Source organism: Marmota marmota, unplaced genomic scaffold, assembly GCF_001458135.2.
Source record: "Marmota marmota marmota unplaced genomic scaffold, marMar, whole genome shotgun sequence".
Taxonomy (NCBI): domain Eukaryota; kingdom Metazoa; phylum Chordata; class Mammalia; order Rodentia; family Sciuridae; genus Marmota; species Marmota marmota.
This window is the reverse complement of record NW_025999960.1, coordinates 21,215,286-21,224,630: the sequence shown is the minus strand read 5'-3', so window position 1 is coordinate 21,224,630 and position 9,345 is coordinate 21,215,286. Positions and strand designations below refer to the sequence as shown.

The following is a 9,345-nucleotide window of genomic DNA, read 5'->3' as shown; positions in this document are numbered from 1 at the left end:
AGATGATCATATGGTTCTTATTTTTAAGTCTATTGATGTGGTGAATAACATTTATTGATTTCCGTATATTGAACCATCCTTGCATCCCAGGGATGAATCCTACTTGATCATGGTGCACAATTTTTTTGATGTGCCTTTGTATCCGATTCGCCAGAATTTTATTGAGGATTTTTGCATCTAGGTTCATCAGAGATATTGGTCTGTAGTTTTCTTTCTTTGAGGTGTCTTTGTCTGGTTTCGGAATCAGGGTGATGTTGGCCTCATAGAATGAATTTGGCCTATAGCATAAAACACCACGTGGAGTAGACTTAGTAGTCTCCATAAAGAGCCATCCTACTTCTGTATTTGTGATTGAGACCAGACATTCATCCTGCCAATCCTGAGAACAAGTCAGGCTGAGATCAGTTGATTGCTCCCCTGATCAACACAAATATCCAGCTCACCCAGGAATCTGTGTTTGAGAGTGCTAATTTGAGGTTATTTGTTATTTGGCCATAGTCAACTCTATAAAGGTAACAGGTACACAGATGAGGGCTACTGAACGCACGCCTAGAGTATACAAGAGGGGTAGGGAAGAGTCCATATATTTTACTGCTTTAGTTTTTGAATTTCTGTCTATTATTTCATCTAACTGAGCTTCCTGCCTCCTATTGGCTTTTTAAGCTACATTAAGGAATTTGACATTAGCACATTTTTTCAAATTGGTCCTGGTTTGCCATCCTAAAGATGGCTTTACGATATCTCAGTAGAGTTTATTGGATACCTATTATGGGATTATCAATTTGTTGCAGAGATTCCAATCTTTCATTTTGGAGATAATCCAGTGAATCTAAATTCTAGATCACAGGGGTTTAAAGTTTCCGTTTTCAAGCTAGATATTTTCAGGTTCCTTAACTTGTATATGTTAATTTTCAGGTATATGGTGACATTCTGGTTTTCTTTATTTTTTAAAACTATCTTGTTTCTGATTGAGAATAGTATTAACATATATGATATTTTTCTCTTGCCAGGAAGGTTTTTTAATTGGAAAAAAGAATGGTCATTACTGCCCTTTGTTTTTCTGTTAATTAAATAATATAACTTTCTTTTTTGTTTTTGCTGAAACTAGTTTGAATATACTCAAGACTCCTTGATCCTGGAAATCTGATTCCATTTTCTCTGAGGACAGCTGTAACCTCAAAGAATTTTATTTGCCAAAAGAAGTGAAAGAATATTTTAATTGTTAATTCAAGAAGCAGTAGTGCTATAAGTAAGACAGTAATACTATACCAGGGACAAGGAAGAGATAAAAAAATTAAGAAAGTGAGAATATATACTTAAGGCTATCTGCTCTAGTATGATAAGTTAAATGTTTAAATTCAACATTCTTTTACTTTGAGATCATTGAAATTCTTTTGATTAAGTCTGCAAAAGCTTGTTTCACTTGTGTGTTCCTTAGGGTATAAATAAATGGGTTTAACATGGGGGCAACAGAAGTAGTAAGCACTGAAACACTCTTATTAATTGCTACTTGGTCTTTTGGTGAAGGTTTGATATAACAAAAATACAGCTCCCATATGTGATAGAAACCACCACCATGTGAGAAGAGCAGGTAGAAAAGGCCTTCATCCGTTGCTGAGCAGAAGGAAACTTTATAATAGTCTTGATGATATAAATATAGGACAGGACTATACACAGAAGTGTTATGAACGTGGTCAGTGCAGCAATGGCAATGGTCATCTGTTCTATGAACCAGGTATCTGAACAAGAGATTTTTAGCAGTGGAGAAGCATCACAGAGAAAATGATCAATAACATTATAGTCACAGAATTCCAGGTTTAAGCCCAGGCACAGTGGCGGTAGTATGACCAACAAGCCTGCCACCCAACAGCAGATAACAAGCCAACTGCAGGCTCTGCTGTTCATGATGGTCACATAATGCAAGGGCTTGCAGATGGCTACATAGCGATCATAGGACATGATGGTCAGAAGGAAAAATTCTGTAGCTCCAAACAAGATGATAAAAAATACTTGAGCAACACAAGCATTATAGGAAATTGTCTTGTCTCCAGTTGATAAGCTATAGAGGAACCTGGGAATACAGGCCGTGGTGAATAAAGTTTCTAAGAAGGAGAAGTTTTTGAGGAAAAAGTACATGGCACTTTTAAGGTGAGAATCCACTAAAGTGAGTATAATGATGATCAGGTTCCCAGTTATACTCAATGTATAGGTGACAAACAGTAATATAAAAATCAGAACCTGCATTTGAGGATTATTGGTGAGTCCCAGAAGTATGAACGTAGTTAATGATGTATGGTTTCTCATCACTGACTCTCACTGTTCAATTTTGTCACAAACCCAGAGGACATTGAACTGAGAACGTTTATGTAAGATCTCAAGGACGATGGCTGGGAAATCCAATTCTGCCATCAGTAGTCATTTTCTTCTTTTACTTGATATATGACTGTTGTCAAAATTCCTGTTAATAAGCATTGTATGTCTCATGAAGAGAATGTTTCTGTTTAGTATTGGTTTTACTATGTTATAGTTCACATACTTATTGCCTTTTGCACTTTCTCACACATTTTTTAAATTACTGTAGTATCACTCTTTTTTGCCTCTAAAATGAATTAAGATATAAGACTAGGAAAGACCTTTCATGTTATATAATTTGATGAGTTTTGTAATGTCCTTTTGTTTTCAGTGGTTCTTCAACTACTCATAAGTTGAATCCAATGACTGCCTTGTTGTCAAATTCCTGTTTAATGCGAAAGAAAGCAATGAGTTTGACAGACAGTCTGAAGTGATGTGTACAGTGTTTGAATGCTATCTTTCATTGTTATGATTAAAGAGGTTTGTGTAAGTCAGATTTCCATCACTAAAAAAATACCTCAGATAATCAATGTAAAAGAAAGGACACTTTTTCTTGTCCTTTCTAAACCATTTCACTCTTGAAAACAGTGTTTATAGCCATAGAATTATTGTCATCAACTTAAGTACACATCTATATGCCTTACAGTTACATGTATCAAATTATCACTCTGTACCCCATATATTTGAATAATTAAAATAATAATTCATTAAAAAGAAGAAATCTATGTGCAGTTAACTCTGGTATTAACTTTTTGTGTATCTTTAAAGGGTATTAGTGATCTTATATTCTAGGACAATGGATAAGATATATATGTCCATTTAAAATAAACTTATTAAGAAAATTACTGTGTAACTACTACTTGGGTCAAATATGGAAAAATAGTGAGAGCCTCAAAATTTGCTTCTTTATTTCTTAGTTACCACTATCTTCTTCCTTCTTTCCTGAACTAACACATATACTGATTTTTTTTCCTTTAATCTTTCCATTTATGCATATGTTCTTAAACATTTTTAAAATATACATAAAGAGGAAAGCAAAATGGTAACTACCAGGTCCCAGGGGAAGTAAAAAGGAGCAAGGGTTCTTATTTAATAAATATAGTATTTTAGTTTTGCAGGATAAAAATATTCTGAAGAGCTCTTTCACAACAATGAAATATAACACTACTAATGTCCAGCCTCAGCAGTAATTTGTCTTAGAGTGCAAGAAATCAAAGATTTATAATTCTTTTCTGGGTCAATACCTATCCTATATCTGGTCTTGTTTTAAAAAAAAAAACTGATTATAACAGTTGCTTAAATATTTCCTCTCTTTAACATTTACCTGGACAGCTTGTCATTTTTTAATATCACAATGTTAAAAACATTTACCTTGTAGTCTTGATGGGATGTGACAAAGAGTTTCACTGGTTGTTTTAAAACATTTCCTTTCTACTAAGTGTAATGAAGGTAGATATCATTTACTTTGTTCCTAGTTCCATAGGTTAGTCTAAAGGGGATTTAGAAAACAAAACCATAATAAGAGATTACAACTTGCCTCAAAGTTAGACCCCCACCTTGACACCATGGCAAGGATCACAAAGGCCAAATACAGCACATGGTAGAGAAATGGGCTGCACCTGCAGCCAGGTGCCTTGCCACTGTTCCCCTCACCCCAGCTCACTCCAGGCACACCGTTCAGTCTCTCTACCTACGATTGTATCTTTTCTTTCAAAAACATCAGTTTTCTTTAAGTCATTAATAATTCATGTACTTGAGAACACTGTCATAAAATGGTCATTAAGATGCAGAGATTTAAAACTTGAGTTTAGATTTTAGAAGGCTATTAGAGGGTAGAGTCACCAAATGACAACACATCAGCAAATAAGAAGTCAGTGGATGGAGGTAGAACTAACATATTTTATACACAGCTTTTGATGAACTAAAGGATGAGATTGTGGTAGATGCTGCTGAATGGTGTTCTCCCAGAATTCTAGTAACGTTAGACCACCTTTGTTTTATTGATACATGGAAACACGGCATCAGAGACTATCATATATTTGCCACTTCTATTAAAAGGTTTACTTCATAAATGATATTAAATTCATTCAAAAAATATCAAAATAACAAAGTTACATTATTTATTTTGTTATTGATACTTTTCTCAGAAGAAAGCAACATTCTATAATTTAAAATAGGAAAATAAAAAATGATAAAGGTACTTACTTTTTTATTTGTCATGGCTTCATGTGTTAACTGAACTCCAAAGTAGTAATGGATGGAAGAAGTCACCCAGTAATATCTCAGTGGAGGTAGGAGGGCGGGCTCTGGCCACTCATTCTTACGAACACATCCTTTCACAGGGAGATCTGCAAAGCAGTTTTCACTAAGTCTTCTACCACCTACACAACATGAGGACTTCTTGACACAAATCCTGTCTCTTCTTGAGCCAAAGGAGTATTTTCTTTACTCTCTGTTTCTATAAAGATAACAATAATTTAAAAGTCTAGGAGGTATTCCCTATCCCTCCCTCCCTCTCTCTCTTCCCCTCCCTTTCATTCTCCCTCTCCCTCTGACTGAGGTTCTGACCTTTCTGGGAAGAGGTAGATATTTCTAATCTGACAAAATTGACTTCATAATAAAAGCTTCAATTTTCAATTAAGTGAGGTAAACAAAAGTGTCCTTAGTGGCCTTATCTACCCATTAGTAATGAATCTCTAATGTAATAGACTTTGGGGCTTCAGAGGATAATAGGCAGTGCTAGGAAAGTGTCCTCAGAGAGACAGGTGTAAACATTAGCATCATAAGCTGGCCAAGGGCACCACAGTAGCCATCACAGGCAAATGCAACCTTGTTTTCTTTTTTACAACTGAAATAAGAACTTTATTTTTTTTTTTAAAATGACAATAGAAAAGAACATTTAGACAGTTTTAAAAAGCATAATAGACTGTGAAGTGGCTCTGTTTTCCTTAGAAGCAAGTATAGGAGTGTCACCAAGAGCCAAGAGGCATAAGCAGTCCTTAGAGACCCAAGTGAAGCTATTGCAAGTCTCCAGGCCGCTGCTTGTCCCCTTACCTCTTATTTACGGTATGAAAGAGCCCTTTGCTCCTGGCCTTGTTTTGCTGTGATGACCTTTAAACACTTGATGTTTTTATTTCTAATGAAAAATAATGCAACAAACAAAACCCCACCCTCTTTTATTTTAGCATTACTTTAGGCATTATAACATAGTAATGTTGACTTTTTCCTTTCCCACTGATTGTAGAAAATTAATAATAGTTAATATAAATACTGCTTTTCCGAAAATCAAAGAGAAAAAAGGCTTATAAAAACAGAAAAAAATAAAATAACTACCAGTGATATTTATAGAATAAACATCCAGACATTTATCGTTTTTTTTATTTTTATATATTGTTATTTTTATTTTAAATATCTGTTGTTATTTTAAAATGTATACTCTTTATACATTTTTGTTTTCATTTTTATATGTAGTCACTTTTTTGTATTTTTATGTTCATGCTTTCACTATGCATAGGTTCAGTTGTGATTTTCTTTGAATTGATCTTCAAATAATTTTTTTAAATCACTTTCTGAGTTTTCCTCTGAGACTCTAATCACACATATTCTAGAGCTTTCACTTTTTATCCTAAATGTTGGAGACTCTGCTATTTTTTTAAATACATAACTATTTATTCTAAATATTACATAATTGTTATTATTCTAATTTCAAGATCATTGCCCTTCCCCTGTGTAATCTATATTATATTTTAAGCTCAATCAGTGAAATTTTTTCCGTTGCATAATGTATTTATTTTTATCTTAAATTTTCACCTTAAATATATATTTTATACTTTTCTGTGGGATTTCTTAACTTTTTGTTTATTGTGTTTTACTTCCTTTTATTTCAGAAATTATTATTGAACTGTTTGCTTTAAAGTCCTTGTCTGATTGTAGCAGTATTGAAATCTGCTTGGATTTGGCAATGACTGATTATCTTATTTTTTCCAGAATGGAATATATTTTACTAGTTCTTTGTAGTAATTCATCTACAATTTAGGATAGGTGAATTGTATCTTGGACTTTATAGATATATATTAGTTTAACTCTGAGTTCTAGTATAATCCTTTGGAGATTTGGTCTAATAGATAAATTGTTCTAGTAAGCAGTGTACTCTTTTATACTTAGACCATGAGCAAAATCTTACCTACATTTGTGTTTTTTCAAATTTCAGATAAGCATTTTAAGCTTTTGCTAAAATCTGTTTTAGTCTGAACCATAGGCATTTGGTTTAGGGTTAAGCATAAAATTTGTGCAGTCTCATTAATGTAGTTAGGAAATAATCCTCCTTTCCTTTTCCTCTCCAGAATTTCTATCTATTTACTGAATGTCTCCAACATTCAGGATAAAAAGTAAAAACAGTAAATAGTTTTCCATGTGTTCTGTTATTGTTGTCAAGCATGTTCTATAAATTTCATATAGATGCTCTTGGTTGATGAAAATCTCAATAGAGATCTTCACTATTCATTTAAAATTTTCATTTTGTAATTTAAGTTCTAAATATTAAAAGTCAAGTGACCTTTGTTAATAAAATATTAAAGTCTATGAAATTCTAATAAATTGGAGATGGATTTTGTAATTATCCACAGAACATATGAAATAAAGCTTGAATACTACATGATTTATAATTGAAAATAATGTTGAACTGCATATATTTATTGGATTATGTGAGTATTCTAGATCATTATTTCAGCAGAAAACAAGGTTGAACCTAAATTCTATACAATTAAACAGCAACATAGAGACTGTTGATGTTAGATGTATGTGCATGTGTGTGTGTGTGTATGTTTACATATCCTATGAATACATCATGTATCTCAAATTATCCTCTTAAGATACATGATGTATTAATCATTATAGAATCTATAATGTAATAATCATTATAGAATATGCTTCAACATATATGGCCAATGTGGCTAAAAATTCCAATGATGTTTTAGAGAAAAAATCCTGAGATAATACTCTATTCATAAATTCATTTTATAACACCACACATTTCATTCTTTTCACTTCATGGTTCATTGTCAACATTTATCAACCTAGTTATTTTTCAGATGTCAATTTGGGATTAACACTAATGAATCCCCAGGACTGAGTCCATCCTGACACTGGCAGACACCCCCTGGTGATCAAGTCCAGCCCAGATCCAACTTGTTGACCGGCGTGGAGCCAGGGCCCAGGGTAATCCTGGGTCTACCTTCCCCACACCTGGAGCCCAGGTCTAACCCATTTCCATCTTGAGACACTGCAGCCATCCCCATAGCCTTTCCCACATTGTAGCCTCTACTTTGGGACAAAAGACAGGGCCTAGAAGCAGCTGCATCTTATAGTAGACATCACAAAGCCAGTGTAAAGCCCACCCTTTCAAGCACATCTCTGAAAGACATTGCATCTATCTTTGGGCACCTTCACTGCTATATCGAGTTACCTCCTCCTACTGCTGCCACCACCTATAGTTGCAGTAGCATCCATGCTGGGACACCAGCAGGGTCAGGAAGCCCAATACCAAGGTGAGATACAGATAATCTGCACAGATACTATAAGATTGTAGGGTTCAAACTGTAATATCTCAGATGAACACTGCAAGAAAGGAAGACACACAGACAACATGAAAAAACGAAGAAGGAAATTGCCCCAAACAAACCAAGATACTATAATAACAAAACCCATGGACAGTACAGTTAATGAAATGTCAGAGAAGGAGTTTGGAATGTTCTTAATTATGTTGATCTGTGAATTAACGAATAACCTAAATGAGCAAATATAGGCAAAAATTGATACCTACGATGAAGAGATAAGAGAGCAAATACAGGCAACCATTGATGACATCATAAACAAATAAGGGAACAAATGCAGGCATCAATTGATCACACCAACAAAGAGGTAAGGGAGTAAATACAGGTAGCAAAAGATTACTTCAAAAGATTACTGAAAGAAAAAATCAGAAATCTTTGAAATTAAGGAAACAATAAACCAAATAAAAAACTTAATAGAAAGCATCACCAACAGACTAGATCACTTAGAAGACAGAAATTCAGATAATAAAGACAAAGTATACAATCTGGAGTTTCAAACCCAAGCAATGCACAATTCGTTCAATGAGATAATATCAGAAAATTTCCCAAACATGAAGAATGAATTGGAAAAGTCAAATACAAGAGGCTTACGGACACCAAATGTACAAAATTTCAACAGATCTACACCAAGGCACATTATAATAAAAATGCCTAGCATACAGAATATAGATGGAATCTTAAAGGCTACAAGAGAGAGGAATCAGATCCCAAATAAGGGAGACCAATTCGTATCTCAGCAAATTTTTCAACCCAGACCCTCAAAGCCAAGAGATCCTGGAACAACATACACTAAGCTCTGAAAGAAAATGTATGCCAAGCAAGAATCTATATCCAACAAAATTAAGTTTTAGATTCGATGATGAAATAAAAAACTTCCATGATAAACAAAAGAATTTACAACTAGAAAGCATTCACTACAGAACATATTGAGTAAAATATTCTATGAAGAGGAATTAAAACACAATAAAAATCAGCAAAGGGAGGTATTAAACAAAGAAAAAAATGAATCAAAGGAGAAACCAAGTTAAATACCAAAAATAAACAAAAATGGCTGGGAATACATATCATGACTCAATAATAACCTTGAATGCTAATGGCCTAAACTCACCAATAAAAAGACATAGACAATAAAGAGCCAACAATATGCTCTTTCCAAGAGACTTCTTTCATAGGAAAAGACATCCATAGACTGAAGATGAAAGGTTGGGGAAAATTCATAATATTCACATGGACTGCACAAGCAAACAGGGGTTTCCATTCTCATAACAAATAAAGTAGACTTCAAACCAAAGTCAATCAAAATGGATAAAGAAGGATATTTCATACTGATTAAGGAAACCATTCATCAGCAAGGCATAACAATAATAAATACATACACCCC

The 9,345-nt window shown here is 33.9% G+C and overlaps 1 pseudogene; it reads right to left on the bottom strand.

Annotated features, from left to right (window-relative positions):
* Positions 1-1,369: 1,369 nt before the first annotated feature.
* LOC107148907 lies at positions 1,370-2,304 on the bottom strand (annotated as a pseudogene).
* Between the last annotated feature and the right edge of the window lie 7,041 nt (positions 2,305-9,345).